The sequence below is a fragment of the Cupressus sempervirens genome, chromosome 5 (genome assembly GCF_028749045.1).
Source record: "Cupressus sempervirens isolate cs-2001-9-10 chromosome 5, ASM2874904v1, whole genome shotgun sequence".
Classification (NCBI taxonomy): Eukaryota; Viridiplantae; Streptophyta; class Pinopsida; order Cupressales; family Cupressaceae; genus Cupressus; species Cupressus sempervirens.
In genome coordinates this window covers 636,227,131-636,245,765 of record NC_143122.1, presented here as the reverse complement: position 1 = coordinate 636,245,765, position 18,635 = coordinate 636,227,131, and the positions used below count along the sequence as shown (strand labels likewise).

General features: G+C 34.7%; 2 protein-coding genes across 2 annotated transcripts in view; one reads left to right on the top strand and one right to left on the bottom strand.

Moving 5' to 3' along the window:
* The window catches only part of LOC149557505 (ankyrin repeat family protein), a 49,842-nt gene that overhangs the window by 10,723 nt on the left and 20,484 nt on the right, over positions 1-18,635 (top strand). The window lies entirely within an intron of this gene.
* The window catches only part of LOC149557507 (uncharacterized), a 30,871-nt gene that overhangs the window by 418 nt on the left and 11,818 nt on the right, over positions 1-18,635 (bottom strand). The gene's annotated exons all lie outside the window — the stretch shown is intronic.

Genomic DNA, 18,635 nt, shown 5'->3' with positions numbered 1-18,635 from the left:
AGAATCAATGTGACTTGTTACTTAATACAAGTTTTCATATCTGAAATATAGTGACTTTATTGAACTTTTAGCCTGGCTTTATTGTGGATCACATTTGCAAAATAATAAATTGTTCACTCTTAAAATTCAAAGTTTGCATTGTTAATGGCTAGCTGTCATCTTTGGATAAAGAGTTTGCTTGCAAAATGTTTGACAAAATGTCAAACAACTGATTAGTGAGGAAAACAGTGTTTCTTTTGAACTCTAACCGGTTGGGGGTTACTACAATATAATTAGCCCAATGCAAAACATGTGGGCCTCTCCAAGTGGACCGGGTCTTAATTATTGGGATTAAGCTTTACTTGGCCCCCCAAAGGCTAAAACATCAGCCTAAGGTGGCCTAGATCTAAATGGCCATGCTTCATACACATAGCATGGGCCGCAAAGCTCAAGGATTCAAGCTCAAAGTTCGATCTAAAGACTTGAAAATTACAATTTGTGAACCTCGATAATTAAATCAGGCCCTAGTTCACATAATTGAAGGGGCAAACATGCTTAGAACAAAAGAAAGGGACCCCAAGGCTAGCACGGAAGCTAAACAATGGTTAGGGCTGACCTAAGGCGAGTCGAAAGGCCCCTACAATGGATGATTGGCCCCTTGAGTTGAGTGTATGGCTCTGATTGGATAAATCAGGCCTAGCGTGTGGGTAATTGAGCTAAAATTAAAGCAGATTCGGGCACAAAACTCAATAGAACAGGGCCCAAAGGCTAGTGTGTGGCCTTGAGATTATTAAGACAAACTTAAATTCAGTTAGACCCTGCCCCAAATTTAAACTTCTGGTCCTGTTCACATAGCGTGGGCAAGATCTGGACCAAAACTCGAGGTGTGGGTACATTAAAACATTTGGATAAGACCTAAATCAAATTCAGCCAGGCCCTATAATGTAATGTCTAGCATCGGGGCCTTAAATCTAGGCCTATAACATGTAGCATGTGGCCTATATGGCCCTAAAATGAGCCTCGATCTAGGCACATAATTTGATGCAATGCAGATCCTAATTTGAATTAGGCCCTGCCCCATATGGAATGCGTGGGCTTGTATTGCAGATCAGACCTCAATAAAATTAATTGCACCCCAAGCATAAGGAGCGTGGCCTAATTAGGCCGTAAATTAATTCAAGACCAGGCTCAATCTAGGCGTCCAAGTTCTAATTTGAATTTTGACTCCCCAACTTCATCTAAATGGGCTCTAAACTCGATGTATGGGTCCCAAACGAAGTTTATAGGTTCAATGCAAATGCAACCCCAACTCCTTTTAAAACTCAAAGTTTGAATGCAAAGGGTAAGTTCTAAATACATATTTGAGTTTAAGGCCCTTGAATGGATAATTAATGGCGTTAGCCCCAACTGATAATGCTGTTAATGTATGTGAAAGAGTCATATCAGTTGTTATGTTGTCGTTGATGTCAAGGCTTAATTGGTTAGACATTATGCTAATTCAGTAGACTGCCATATCATTTGATTGATGAAGAGGATTTGAAGAAAGTATAATGATGATGTAAGTGTATGTTATTCAATGGGCACTTGAATGAGTTAGACTCTGATTATTTTACATGTTTTGGTAAGTGTTGAGATCATGTATAAGCAAGACAGTTTGGTTAGTGAATGAAGAACCACAGTACTAACCAAGCTATTACAGTTGTCACCAAACTCCTAGTGAAGTAGTGAAAGATATGTCATGTTAACCGAGCAATTAGAGTGTTAACTGAGCAAGATATAATGCTAACCGAGCATAAAAAGGAAGAACAATTTAGAAAAGATTCAATCTGAGGTCGACATGTGATGAAAATAAAGATTGTTTGAGAAGTTTCGAAGATAAGGATGAACTATGAAGTTAGTTATGAGATCTACGATTTGAGAAATTCAAAAAAATCTGATGAAGGAGGTTTGATGATTTTAATTGGAGACCAAGTTCAAGATAAAACTATATTACCTGAGCGTCTAGATTCAATGAATCTGAACTTGATGAAGATTTGACTATTGAGCTTAGGCCGCAGAACTTGGACGATTCTAGAGGAGTGGCAAAAGATTTCTATTTAATGGATGAACTCGATGTTCATTATTGCTAATGAAGTTGAAGAAGCAAGTGATAGCCAGAAGGATAATTGAGCATAACTGCATTGTGAAGATCAAGCAAGAAAACTGCTAAGTTGATGTGTAAGTGGATCAGCTAGAAGGGATTAGAAGGAAGAAAGAGGAAGAAAGAGGAAAGAGATTGAGTGACACAAAGATTTGAACAAGCAAGGTAGTTCTAAAACCTATTAGATCATTTCACTGTTGCTCTCTAACCATTGTAGTAGAAAATCTCTTAATCGAGTGGACCTAACAGTCTTATTTGTAAATCCATTGTATGGTGACACTCTGTTGAATGTTTTGTAAGTCCTTTAGAGCGGGCCACTCTTTAGATATTGCAAGGAGTGATAAGGTCTAGATGATCTTTGGTGAAAATCCTCTAACAAGGTCACATTAACAATGTGTATGTAACCTTTAACAAGGTTGGCTCCTAATACAACTCACTTCAGAAGAGTTAAATTTTTGGGTTGCCGGTTCCGAAGTGGTTCTTCCCTTAACGTAGATGGTTCTTCCCTTAACAAGATTTCTACGTTAAATACTTGTGTCATAATTGTGTGGATGCTTATTGTGTTGCATGTTTATTTCATGTTTACTATTTATTGCTGCAACTTGGTATAAGCTAGAAGTTTACTCTGATACTTGATAGAAGAAGTTAAAAGTTATTTGAATGATTAAGTTGAATGTTAGTTCTGGTTACCAAGCGAGTGGTCCGAAAGATTAAAGAGTTTAAGATAATAGAAAAGTGTTTTTAAGGCCTGTAGGATGACTGGTTATAACTGATTCACCCCCCTCTTAGTTATCTAACAAATAGAACAAAATTCAATGCAAAACATCAATTTAAGCAAGGAGAAGGCTTGGATATTTAATGAGTGGCATTCAAAATCCAATGATGGCCTCCATTCATAAGGAAAGGAAAGTAATTTGATCTAGTGAGAAGGCCTCAAAATCAATAAATGTTGTGTTGAAGAAGCAAACTCAAGCCAATTTGTATATAAACAGGTGATGCTTTCAATTCAAAGAAGTATTTTAAAATTTTTTCTAGTTTATTGCAGGAGGATCTAGAAAAGTTTGAGCCAGCAAGGACAGATTTTGGAGTTCATTTTGCAGTTTTCTTGCAGGGCTTCTTATTGGACCTAATACAACCTAATCTACAACACATATTCTCCAAGTCTGCAGGTTCAAAATGTATTTCTTCAGCAATTATTGGATTACAAACACTTGCAAGGTCTGATAGCAACAAACTAGGTTCTGATTTCAAGCTTTTTGATTAGTGATTTAACTTCCGACTTCTCAAATTTCAGATATTTACCAGCCAATTAAAGACTGATCTCACTGATATCAGAAGCATATAAGGCTTGAGATCAATTGAAATCTGTCCTCAACTTTGAATTTTGTCCTCGTAACATTTTGCTATTCCGGACCATGATTTGTCATCACACTCAGAGCTATAGTTTTACATTTCTCAGATCTCAGTTAAATTCTTTGTTAGCGGTATGGTGAGAGCGATTCGAAACAGGTGAGATGAGGCCTAGGATTAAAATGATTAAAATTCCTAAGTTATTTATGCTACTTAAGCCTTAGGTTTGCCAATTTTAAATTCTGAGATAGAATCCAAGGTCTGATTTTAGACACTTCAACAACTCTTAACTTTGCCACTTGAGCCAAGTTTGATGAATTGAACTAAAATTGACTAAGGGTTGTTTGTTGCAGGTTCTACTATAGAGAAAAGTGGTGAGAGCTCAAGGTCTAAAGCCAAGAAGATGGGGAAAGGTCCACATGCTAAAGCAAAGAGGGCGAATCAAAAGTTTAAAAAGGATAGAAGACAAAGATGATGAAGAAGAATGAAAGAGGATTCATCAGCAGTGAGTTGAAAAGGATCAGTACATTTAAGAAAGCAACTTAAGCAATCAAAGTATTGATGGTTGCAAACCCTCCATCTACACCAACAGAGATTTGACATTGGAAGGAAGGCTAAGTTGAAATCCATTTGTTGGAACAACTTAGAAGATTAAGACAAGAGAGAGACTGTAAGGCAAAGAAGATGAAGAATTGTCAATAGGATGAAGTAATTGAGAAGATGAGCCATCGCAATTGAAAGCCAACAATGATTTCTCATCAATGTATTTATCAAGTTTTTAGATGAGTATGCGGAGGTGATTATCCTTTTCTCAAGCGATAAAAACATGCCAAGTGTCCCATGGAGATGATTAATGAGATTATGTTTAGGTTCATTGAATGTGAAAAAGAGGATGAGGAACACAATTCCCAAGGCAATGAGGTGGCGTAGGCCTCACATGGTCCTAAAATTGCTCATTGGTTGAAAATGAATGCCTAATTTTGATTAGCCATTTGGTGCTAAGTGGCATAGGCCCAACATGGCCTTAATTTTGATTGGCTCTTCAAGGCATTTAAAGTGTTCTGCTAGGCGGTGGCTTCTTCTACAAATGCTCTCTTCTCATTGGTCCACTTTTCATTGCACCCTGTTGGATTGTTATGCATTTCAATATTCTTATTAGCCCGTGAAGGCAATGTAATTTTCTAGTTGGCGTACATGGTGGTGCCTAATTGTAATTGGACAAGAATTTAATATTTGTAGTGGGTGGGTATTGAACCTTGATTAGGGATAATGTAGATCAATCTTGGCCCTTGATTTCAAATTAATCTTAGCCATTTGTTGTAATTGAGCTCCCCATATAAAGGCTTGTTGGCACTCTTTTTAAAAGGAGAGTTAAGCTGGAGAATTGTTGACAAAGTACTACCAAAATTGTTCTATATTCATTGTTGTGTTTTGCATGGTGGATATGCACGATCATTTTGGAGTATTGCTTGGTTCTTTGCATCTCTCACTTGGATTAGGATTTCTTTTCATGTTAAGTAGAAGTAGTTTAGTTGGATGAAAGAGATTGTGGATGTTTACTTGATTGACTTGACAATTCCTGGCCAATTGCCTCTTGCTGATTGTAAGTGTGCCTTGTGTGGCAAGCTGATGATTGAAAGCACTTAATTTCAATTCATATTCAATATTTAGTTTGCATATATTTGATGAGATTGAAGAGGGGATATTGATGCAAAAACGATTTGTTTATTCCTCAAAAGCTTGCATTAGGTAGGTGGAGTCACTGATCAAGCTACATCTAGTAGAGTCCAAGACAATCCATGAACCTTGCATTCATAGTTAAGAATAGTAATCGAACTTAGGAAGTTTAAGTTTAAGTTGAAGTGGAAATTGGAAAAATCAAAATTATACTATCTTTACCATTGTGAAGCCAAATCTTTAGGAGTGCAAGAGTTGATATCTGTTGAATGAATAATGCAAGTCCCCTAAGTGATTACCAACAAATCACATCGTATCATTGAGCAAGTATCCACAATAGAAGGAACCTTGAAGTCATTTCGTGATCTTACTTTGCAAGCATAGCATGAGAGGTGACCTTATATCAAGAGAGGATTGAGTAATTGATGTTTCATCCTGGAGCATTGAGTGTTTGATTCTGCATGTTGTAGTAGAATAAAACTCACATCAACAAGGTATACCACCCTTCTCTAACACACTTTCTTCCATTCCGATATGATTGTTTATGGGGATAGATTGTGAATCATAAGAATTTTATTATCTAGTAAGAGATAATAGCAGAACACAGACGTATGAGATAGCCTTTATCCATATTGGCTATATTAAGCATGCATATCAAACATATATTCATGCATAACACAAAAGAACAGGAATGCTACTGCCTGCACCAAATAATTATGTCTAATCTGATCCTGAGCACTGATATATTATGTGTTGATCTGCTCTTATGATACAAAAACTTATAAAATTACTTTACTTGATGCCTGTTACTTGATCTGTATATGCCACTTTCAAATCTGCTGTATTCATATGTGTTCTGCAAATATGTATTCATGTGTCTTCTGTACTAAGACTGCTCTGATTATTATTCTCCTTTTTTTTCTGCTCCTCAGAAAATGAACTGTCCTCCTATACACACACACACACACAGATACATACATATATATATATATATGCAAGGAATGCAACTCTTCTGTTTTGTTTGTTATTCTTAACTGCTTATTTGGTTGGCCCTATAAAGAGAGTTGCTTTTCCAGAAGAGACCAGCCTCTTGGAACAAGGCATATATGATTTTACTTTTCAAATTGCCTATAGGTGAAGGCCAGCTAAGCAATCATGTACTTTATTTTATTACATCAAAGATGAGCACCAAGCTAGGTTGGCCAGCAGTCATTTTAATCATTTTCATAAATGATGGCCAGCAGTCATTTTATTCATTTCCATTAAGGTTTGCCAGCATTTTCTTTATTTAAACTCAAGCGCTTACATAAGGGAGTCTATTAGATGTTATAAAATTGTGACATTTTATAAATAAGGCAATTTTTTGATCAGTGATGCATATCCATTTTAATTTATTTTTACTTTCTTTCAAGGAGGGGCGAGAAGGAACTTGGCAGGGGCATGATGGCTCAATCATCATGTAAGGCTCATTTAATAGTGTCAACATCACTACAATCTTTCCTCTCCTTGATCTACTTTGTATCCAAGAGGATACCCACTGGCACAAGTCCGTCTTTCCTTGTCTCAACTTTATAAGATAGATCTTCTTCTTCACCTAGATGGAGACAATGAAGAAATTGGACTTGTCCTAATGTTTCCATATTATTAACCAAATAAATAGATCTTTATTCCTCCACAATTCTGAGAGAGCAAATAGAGTCCCACAATTTGTCACATTGGGATATACAAGTTTTAGATGGTAAATTTTTATTATTGTGACTTAGTTTCATTATTTTCATTGTTGGCAAGGTAGTGTAAGTCATTCAATGGCTGTGAATAGTTCACTTAATCATTGGTCCTTCAAATAGTTCCTCCGTGATCAAAGAAGTGCACTGATTTATGAAGGTACTCCTTGTAGTGCTTGGATTATCAAGTTAAAAGCTACTTCTAGAATAAACCATTGCTAGCTACATGCTTGTGCATTTATACTTGTTCTGAGTAATTATCAATATCTTGTACTACAATTTATTTATTGTTATTGTACTTTTAGTAGTTAACATAAGCACCCACATTGCTTTCCAATCTATAGTTTAGCTTCTATTGCTTCACCCCACCAAAAATCTGCCTCTTTTAACACTTCAAGAGAAGAATTGGGGGCTACATGCGAGGTCTTGAGCAAGAGCATGCTAAGATATTTTTTTTATCTCTATCCACCATCAAAAGGTCAATAGTAGGAAATGACATCTGAAAGGAATTTCAGCTCAAGTACAAAAGGGAGAAAGCCAAGTGGAATAAAGGTCTTGAAGAGGAATTGAAAGTTTAAATATAGGTGTGAATTTGGCTAGTTATACAAGAAAATATTCCTTTAGGGAAAAATAAGTTCTTATAATACCTACATTATCCCTATTGCACTCACACAACAATTGTTACACAAAATCTTCCTCCATACCTTTGCTAAATGTGAAACAAAGTGACAATCTCCTATACCTAATTTCCTCTCTAAATGGTGTGCAATATCCTATAGGAGAATGTCATTAAGCACATGTACATTCAATTTTGGAAGCATTAAAGGGGAGGATGTGAGTAGTGAAGGTGAAAAATCTACCCACTAATTGCATATGTACATGCATTGAAAGTTGCATACCAATTTTAAGGTGGTCTTAAATTCGTGTATTAAGAAACATTCACTTCTATTGCATCTACCTATAAAATCTCTCTCTGGGTTCACTTCTTGAAGCATTGGGTAAAGGAGAAATGTTGAAAATTTGCATACAACTCCACTGCTATATGAAGAATATTGCTCAATTTCTAGGCACTCTTACATATGTATATATGCATTGAAAGTTGCCTATCAATTTTAAGGTGCTCTTAAATTCATGTATTAAGAAACATTTACTATTATTGTATCTACCAATAGAAACTCTCCCCAGGTTCACTTCTTGAAGCATCGGGTGAAGGAGAAATGTTGAAAGATTGTATAAGCTCCACTTCCATATGAAGAATATTGTTCAATTTCTAGGTAGAAGGCTTCTTATTATCTTTGCATTGATGGCAATTTGGGAATTCCTTTCTAAGACTAATGTATCCACTCCTTGAGATAAGTAATCGGGGCTCATCCACCATTTAAAGCCTTTACCTCATTTTTTGTTCCCTAACAAAGAAAGATGATGGAGGTTGCCAAGCAAATTTCACTGTGAGATCAAATAGGGGAGACTAGGGATGCCATAGAAGACCCTACGAAAACTAAGCTTCATCCACTCTATATTAGGAGAAGCTTAACTCACAGAGGGCTAATTCTCTATATTTGTCTGTAGAGATTTGGGAACAAATCCTGTTGTTGTTTTTGAGTTTGAAGAATGAAATCCCATCGGATTCTTGAGGGCAACTTTACTACTATTGCACTTTAAGCTTAGCGAATTTTAACATTGTGGCATTTTCTCTTTCTTAATATATTTGTAATCGTAATTATTCTTATCAACAAACAATTGAAGTATTTAAGTAAAATACTTTGTTTGAGCTAGTAATCTATATAAATGTGTTTTGAAGAAGCTCAAATAGAATGAAGAAAGAATTGAAAGGGAGTGATTTTTTCGAAATAATTGAATTTGAACCTGCACAGTATTTTCATGGCATGGAGTTATGTTGATCTACTTATAAGATCTTTATCTATCAAGCCAAGTAGGTACATGATATATTGAATAAGTTTAACATGCTAATTTGTAAAGGAATCGATGCACCAATTGCTCATGAAGAAAAACAATGAAAGAATATGGACCATCAAAAGTAGAATGCAAAAGTACTTGCTAGATTGCAAAGGCATTGATGCATCGATCGCATGTTGAGAAAAATTGATGAAAGAAGACGGGTCACCAAAAGTAGGGGAAAGGAAATACAAAAATATTGTTGGGCAGTTAATATATTTGATAGATTGGATGTTAAGTTTGTTTTATCAATTGAGATAGGTGAACTAACAAAAAGACATTTACAAGTAGCATAAAGAATAATAAGCTATGTGAAAGGAGTAAAGGATCATGGAACTCATTATCATATGGTTGAAGTTTCATGGTTGTCTATTTTATTAGACTTAGATTGGTTAGGATCACTAGTTGATTAGAATGTTGCTTTACATTAGGGAGTCTATTAATACTAGGAAACGCTGGGGGGAGGGAGGGTGAATCGGTGTAGTTAAAACTTTAAACAATTTCACCACGAATTTGCTTAGTCTGAAACATGCAAATGAAATAACTAAATAGTAACAAAGTAATTCAAACATTAACACATGAAACAAGTATTTTTCACATGGAAAACCCTTGGTTATAGGGAAAATCCATGGTGAGAATTGTGATTCACAAATCTTCAGTATTGTAGTAATCAAGTTGCCCTATTACGAGCTTTTTACATCCACATGGTTAGGGTTTAACCCAATTAAGAGTGTTAAGCCTTCTTAGAAGCTTTACAATAAGATCGATTATATCTACCTAGTTATGGGATTCAAAACTCCTAAGAGTCACTTTAGAGGATTTTCTTCTTCAAATCTATTAGGATCTTACACATCCCTGTTAAGAGCTAATGGTTAAAGGATTTTGCTTATCAACCTGTTAAAATCAACAAGTTTGTTTTGATCTAGTTATTGCACCTATTGCATGACATATCCTTTATGCTTCTGATCAATTGTTTGCTTAGACACAGTGCACTTCAATCACACTTTATAAACTTCACATCATAACACCTCTACACATTCTCTCTTACTGCGCATCAATTTATCATCACTTTTATAATTTTCTTTGAGGTGGTGGAAAACCTGTAAACGTGTTCCCAATGGTCAGCCTCAAACTCGATTCAAATCTTAAGAGTGATAATCAATACCTTGAAATCTATGCCTTCATGTTGACCTCTTCAGACTTTCCAACTCACTATTAGAATATTATAATGTTTCTTTAATGGACATCTTAGCTAGTCTTCAGTTTTTTAGGTAGTTTCTATTTCCGTCTTTAATTGATGATTGTTTCTTTTAGAAACATCGTCTTTGTAAATCTATATAAAGAAATTTCATCTCCTTTGTTTAATACAACTACAACAACATCGATTTTAACATAACATGGTATCAAAGCAGGTCAATGGGATTTCATAAAATTTGGAGGATTTTAAAAGAAAAATTTGAGCCTCTTTTGATTTGGAATTTTTTTCCATTTTTTAAAAATTTTTAGAAATAAAAATCGCTAGAGGTATTTTATGAAGATTTTTGTTGGAAATCGCAAGCTTGATTAAGGATTTTGATCCTGCAATTTCTTGGTCACAACAAAAGTTTTTGATTTTTTAGGGTTGCATGTATTTGCATGTGCTTGCAGGTTGCTTGCATGTGTTGGTTTACCACGTGAAGTCTTACATATTGCCACCCTTCAAAAATTCTAGTGGGTTTTCATAATATTTCCCCTTGAGAATTTTCTGATGGGTTTTCGTCATTTTTCCCTTAAAAATTTTCTGATAGATTATCATAATTTTTTCCCTCGAAAAATTTCTGATTTTGTAATTCGCAAAGCTGCATGAGATTCCTTTGTGGGTTAATAATTTTTTCCTTGAAAATCATATTTGGATTTTATCATTTTTCCTAAAATAATGAAGCTTTTTATTGTTTGGTTATGATTGATTTTTCACTTAAAAAATCATGTTGGGGTTTGATTGATTTTTCACCACAAAAATCGTGTTCATTTTTTTCTGATTTTCTCCTAAAAAGTCGTGGTTTATTGGAGTTTGTTTTGGGGCATCGTGCTCATTTGCAAAGTTTGGAGGGTTTGCCGATTTTTCTTCAAAATTGCGCTAGTTGTTATTAGTGTTTGTCTCTGTCTCCAAGGAAGAGTGGCTTTGTTATCTAGCATCAAGTTGGATGTTTGTTTGATATTTATGGTTAGATGGTTTGCTGATTCTGGGAGGGTTAGTGGCAGAGTTAGTGGCAAGCTCTTGTCACGTTTTGCAAAGCATTCTGAACCCTTCTCTATTATTTTTTGCACAGATTTGGCTTCTTTGTCATTAACATTTTGTAGTTCCAGGGAGGATCTCAGCAGCAGCAAAATGTTTTGAAGAATTTGTGATCAAAAGACATCGGTTAAACAATGACCTTTAAGGGAGGGTATTAGAGTATTATAATGTTTCTTTAATGGTCATTTTAGGTATTAGTCTTTAGTTTATTAGGTAGTTTCTATTTTTATCTTTAGTTTACAATTGTTTTGTTTAGAAGCATCATCTTTGTAAATCTATATAAGGAGCTATCATCTCCTTTGTTTAATACAACGACAACAACATCAATTTACCATAACACTCACTTTACATAACTCGATCACAAACTGTACAGTTCATTGAATCTTTCCAACTTAACTTTGCCCGTCAACAGTTATACATTCTATAGCTTGTAACTTGACTTCCTGGACATACCTAGTAGATTTTTCTTCACAAACATCTTCAAACATGTCTTACCAACATATCCTATAAGCCAGAACTCATAACTCATAACTTACAAAAACCTTCATCTCACATCCAAAACATTCAATCTAATTGCCTTTGCTCAATTTATCCTAAACTGTTTTAACTCTCTGATCGATCCTGTTACTGGTATAGGCAATCTAACACTTGTAGATCACTTGTTTTCTAGTAATGACAACACACACATGATGATCTACCGAAAACTTCTGTCTAACATAATTGCATGGCATCATTATGCCAACAAAAGTCTACTGATTATATGAAGTTCGAAGAAGTAGAATATAGTTGTATTATCCAATGCAAAAGCAGAGTATGTTGCATTAACACCATGGACACAAACAATGTCATTAAGAAGAGATTTGGAAAATTGAAAAGAAAAAAAAATATATATATATATATTTTAAAAGTTTGTAACAAAGGTGTAGCTATACAATTGAATACAAAGCTACCATTTCATTCAACTTTTCAAGTAAAAAACTGATGGAATTGATGCACAATTATGCAATAGGGTATAAGTCGAGAAAGTAGAAGTTCACTTTTGTGGGTTAGAAGAACATTTGGCAATACCCTCAAAATTGAGGACAAGGACGTAGATACAATGATTCAACATCAAAGGAAATAATATTAGAAAATTTGATGTCAAAAAGACAACCAAAACAACTGCAAGAATGCCACAATAGAGTACTGAATTGAATAGCAAAATGCAAAATTAGTTGGACACCAAAAGAAAAATAGGAGCAACAGTCAAAAAATATGAATATAAAATTAGGAAGATAAAAATAGTACTTTTCTGTCATTTATAAGCAAGATTATGTTTAGAAGCTTGTAAGGGCTGGCACATTGAGATTTGGTTTGGGTTTATGGTTTGGTGTCTCATGCAAGGGAAATGAAATTGATGTGAGGTTCCAATGGTTGAGTATCAAAAACCAGCAAATCAGCAAATGATGCTGGGAATATTCTAATTTTAAAACCAGATTTCCACAAGCAATTTAGTTTCTATTGGGTGTGTTTAAAATTAGGTCTATGTCAGCAAATATTTATCGTAAATGTGTGTGATAATCAGTAGTATAAGTCTACATTTTGGTTCCATGGAGTTGCACACAAAAGAAAAGATTTCAATTCATTAAATTGTGTGATTGTGTGCAATTAAATGTAGATGATGTGCAGGTTGTCTAACCTTTGTGTTGAGTCCAATTTGGTGGGGTCGTGTAATATCCCCTCTCCCGATATAATTATATATATATAATTATACTAAATTATGATTTAAAAAATTAAGAGATAGTATAATTGATTGATTAATTAAATAAAATAGTAAAATATAAATATAATAATAATCATATAAATTATTATTCAATATATTATAAATATTATAAAGAATGGAAACATACAATATATAAATGAGTCAATATTATGGGAAACATTAATAAATTTTATAACTAAATATGATAAACATTTGTGGATAATATGTATTATTGGGTTAAGTAAAAATAACGATGGATCTTGTATAGACACAACTGTTAGAAAGACAAAATAATATATACAGAGGAATACATGGGAAAAAAGAAAAAGCATGGGAATATACAATTTGGTTCACAATAGAGGCTAGAACAAGTATTGAGGGCATACTCGCATTCCTGGCAAAACGACAAGTTGCTTACACATCTCCAATTAGTGCAGATAAGAAAGTACGAGAGGCACAAAACAATATACATGCAGTGGCACAGATTAGGCTATATATAGAGGAGAGACACAGAGTGGACTCACACACGATGCGAATACATCCAGTCCTAAGGAAACTACAAACGCAAAGGAACAAAAGAAGATGATATTTGGAAGCAGTTGGATAGCCATCTAACATGGGAACAAACATAGAATCAAACACAATACAAACAAAACTAAGAAGCATTGATAATCATTATCGTCAAATAATAAAGAACAGAAGCAAACAAATCGAGCAACACCATTAAAATTAAAATAGGAATGACATCTACTTCAAGGTGACAATATCAATATCGCAAGCAGAGTCAATAAGATGGCCAACAAGTATCGAACATTAGAAGGAAGGCAGAGACCCACGCTTGCTAGACTGAACAACAACAATACACCAAATTAGAGAATTGAGCAAAAGACGAGAATACAAAGGATAAGTAGCCAAGTCTCGAATGTTAAATCATAGATACTTGCAATCCTATCTGCTGCCAAAAACAAGGACATTGAATAAGAAGCAATAGAAGATACTACGAGTTCCAAGGCTATGGAAGGCTACGTAGATGGAATTTTAGCAAAAGGATGAAATTCTGATAAAGGGAAGACAATACAATCTGAGCCCCAAGGTATAAATTACATGTTAAAAGAAGATTTGAAGAAACGTAGTAACCAACATACTAAACATCAACGGCAAGTGGGTCTATTTACTATTATGTTTAACCAAGAGTTGATAGTGATAAAGAATACGAGAATGTTAATTGAGAATATAGAGTTGAGGATCAATATTCAATGGGCTTCTTATATGTTGAGTTAATTTACTACCATGATAGCCTCATACAAAAAACATGAGGAGTTTAGTCAGATATTTTGGCATACTGTACCATCAGAATAGCGAGAGGTTATCAAACAATAGTTATTGATAGTGTTAGAGATACCATCACAGATCAATTTTAATAGATGATAAAAGAGCATTCTAAATGAATGTCAAGTTCTTATAGAAAAAACTTAGAGACTAGAGGGCATTTGTAATCGAATGTCAAGATTCCAAATTGGAATCCAAGAGAGAGATTTTTAGAGAATCTCTTATAGACAATATATATTGTAGTGGTTAAACATATGCATATGTCAAAGATAAGAGACTTGGTAGAGGTGGGATCTCTACCAAGTAGTGTTATCAGAGATCTCAAAGAGGCCTAAGGGAGAAGTTCTTTCTATGACAATTACTAATCAAGATGTAGTTCTCGCCAAAGGATTAAGTGATTGGCGAAAGGACCTCTCCCGAAGGATTAAGAGGGGCTAGCAAGGGTAGTAGTTAGCCTAACGTGTAATTAGTTCATTATTTCTAACATGTTTAATATATATTTTTCTATTTCGTACTAACAAATTGTTACAGGTTATAGTTTACAATTTTAAACCAAAAGTGGGGACATTACAGGTTGTATTTTGTTGTGCTAGGAGAAGGTTGTCTTTCATTTGTCCCACTAGCCTTGGTTCCATTAAATGGTATCTTGGTGGGTTCATCTTGTATGTGTGTTATTGGCTCAAGGGGTAAGGGTCATTGGGATTGTGTTATGTGGGAGTGGTTGTGAAGATTTATTCTGAAAGAGATGAGGTGGTCTAGAGAAGGTCAATGAGATGTGAATATGGAGAGGACAATGAGCTGTTATGTGGAAGTTTTCTTGAGAGGCTGGATTCTATTATTGCATAGATACTTGGCATCAATCTAAGATGGGATGAGAGGGTAAAATTTGTGATGGTGAAGTCATTAGATGAAGTCCAAGATGTCCAAGCATAGTGACAGTGAAAAATAAAGTAGAAGCAGCAAAAGATAATCTCTTATCTTTAGAAGAGATGTGAGATGATAATTGATTGATTGAATGAAGTAATTACAAAGGAGATGGAGGTTCCTTAAGTAATGAAATACATAGATGATTTCCTAAAAGAGACAATCATTGTTTGAGAACTGAAATAGAAATATACCAAATGATCTAACTGACAAGATCTATTAAGTGATTAGATACATAAAGTGACTAGATATGTTAAGTAACTTAAAAGACCATTATGAGGTAAATAATACAATATTATTCTAATCAGTTTATCAAGTACCTACCTTGGAAAATAATTGACAAAATTTGTAAGTCCTTTGGCTACGAATACGTAGAAGGCTGCCCCATCTTCTTTAGAAGACTCTGCGATGTGAACCTTTTGCTAAGACCCTCCCTGGTGCTATAGAACTTCTAGAAACGACCAAGTTCACCATAATCTTTCGAACTTGATGTTGGGTAACAAAGCTATCCCTCCCTTTATCCAGAGGTACTGAGATTAGCTTTAAAAAAAAATGTTACTCTAAAAAGCAATGATTTTGCCAAAAATTGTCACAAGCAACAACACCTACAAACCCAATAAACTCCAATGCATTTGTAGGAACGTTTGTCCTTGGAACCCTCGGTACAATCCAATCACTTTGCAAGAAATCATGATTTTATAAAAATCATCAAAACATTTTTTTTGAAGGTGGAATTGTTAAGCATGAATGCTTGATGTGACTCTATCGGGGAGATTGTCAGTATGTTAGAGAGATGATTGAGTGCTTATGTATTGCATTCATGACTTTGTTTTTCATTGATGTCAACATATCAATTTTTTGGACAATTCAGCCAAAGTTGCAGAGGAAGATTCGTTTGGCTAGGTTCGTGGTCAAAGTGTTATGTTCTGTGCACTTAGTGGAGAATTCAAGAACGTATTCTGATGTTGTGTTTATGTTTGTGGAAAGAGATACGCAGATTTGCATTAGTTTCAAAAGATCTTGTAGAGATTGCTCTTAGAGCGATTTTATGGAAAGAAAGTACTGGTAATTGTGTTGTATCTTTTTGGTGAGGCCAAAGATCGTTCAATGGGCTAGGATTATTGTAGAAGACATGTTCAGGATGCTATGGTTAACATGGCGGAATCAAATGTTCATTCTATGAAGATTGTTCAGCATGTTGTTCCCAAGAGACCGACTATTGTTAATATAATAATGGGAAGTGTTATTTGTAATGTAATATCTTAGTGTGGTCCTATACTATTCGTTGTAAATTGAGAAAGCCTACATATTTATCGTAAATGTGTGTGATAATCAATAGTATAAGTCTACATTTTGGTTCCATGGAGTCGTGCACAAAAGAAAAGATTTCCAATTCAATAAACTATGTGATTGTGTGTGACTAAAAGTAGATGATGTGCAAGTTGTCCAACATTTTTGTTGATTCCAATTTGGTGGGGTTGTATGTTATTGTGCTAGGAGAAGGTTGTCTTTCATCTGTCCCACAAACCTTGATTCCATTAAATGGTATCTTGGTGCTTTCATCTTGTATGTGTGTGTTATTGGCTCAAGGAGCAAGGGTCTTTGGGATTGTGTTATGTGGGAGTGGTTGTAACATGCTATTTACCAGTAGCCATTTTAAAACTATAATTCAAGATACATTTATATACATAACAGAATGACAAAGTGACAGTTATATCAGCTACTTCATATGAAAGAGGAATTTAATAAACTCATTCAGATTTTGCAATTCATATTAAAGAGATCAATAACGTACTAATCTAATTCACATGAAATACAATTATAACTTCCATATCTATTTCTTTTCCATTCCTAATACAACCTTTCAAATGATAACATAAGGAAATAACATAATCATGATTACATAATAATATGTTAATGATGAACGAAAATACAAAAAGAATCAAGTACTAGATATGAAGCAGACAACGGTTATTGTGTTGAGCAAGCCTCGACATTTGGTGGACAGGAGAAGCATTTTCATGGGTTTAACCTGCTACCCACGGATCTTTATTTATCCCCACACAATCTCATCCGAGAAAGGCCCTCCCAACCTCGGGGTTAGGCTTGGGGTACCACAATCCTGCCACCTGAGTATCTAGGTGTTAGAGTGTCGACTAGATTGCAGTCGAGGCTGTAGATATCCTCCATCAACCTATCCTCTACTAGCTAGCATTCTCACCTCTAGTGATCATATTGACAAGCATGCCACTAAGCTACCTTGGCCAAGGATTTCAGTAGGCTACTAATTATGCTCGATCACCCATCGCTCGACTTGACAACAAGAGTTATATATTGGACAACTATGAGCTGACTTAGTAATTTAATGCTGTTATATTTATGTACACATTATTGATTTCATCTTGTTTTTGTTATTACAAGGATGTACTCTCCTCCCGCCCTTTATTTTGACCATTTTGGTCCTTATGGGTGCTTCCTAGGAGATCTCTTGAGTAAAGTTCGATGCTGGTATCATTATACAATTTTTTTAATCATGGCATCAAACACTATACTTATCTTAGAGGCATATTGCCAACCCCTCTATATAAGTGAACGTATTTTATCAATATTCACAGTAAGTACTTCAATGCTTTGAAACATCATATCATACACAAAATTTGTAAATAACATATGCATAGCAGATTACTTGCAATAATACATTGACAACATATGAAGTTCACATCTATGATATCATCATTCGATCCTTCTGTTGTAGCATAAATAATGGAATAATGTAATGCATAACCTTATTGTGTTGCTAGAAAGAGGTGGCTGCCTTGTGCGGGTATAAATTGCTATCCTCGTCTGGTAGCCAAAAATAAAAATCTGCAAAAGTTGAATGCTAAGGAGGACTTGGCAAGTTTGGTACCACAATGCTTCACTCTTGAAAGATATAGAGCGCGCACACAATACTAACAACAATGCTTGCAGTATATGGCTTATGATTACTGCCGCAAGAGTGAATAAAATCACAGAGCTAAAACTAGAAGAAGAATGCTCGCCAAGTTATGGCAAGAAGATATATAAAATAGTCTGCAAATGCATGCTCAATTACAAGAAAGGCTGAGGTGGTGGACACATAGCCAGACATCAGTTCCATAAAGAATTACATTTCTATTGATTCAAAAATAAATAAACTCCATCGGTTGAAATATTTGAAAAGAACATTTGAGAAATAAAAGCTCGATGAAGAGGTAGACAATCCCTCAAATCAGCTGGGAACAATAATAATGATAATTATAAAGGTTCTCCCTCCAAAATATTTTAAAAAAATATCGCCATTGTGATATCTATGCTACCTCTATTTGTACGTACACATATACATACATGTGCGTAAATTTAATCATTTATTTCTTTTGTATCACTATATTGATTTACTCATACACACACACACACACATGTATGTGCAAGTATAGGTATCATGATGTCATGGTGTCAATATATGAAGTATAACAAGAGGTTCCATAATGATCTCAGATAAAAAGGTAACAACTTATGTTA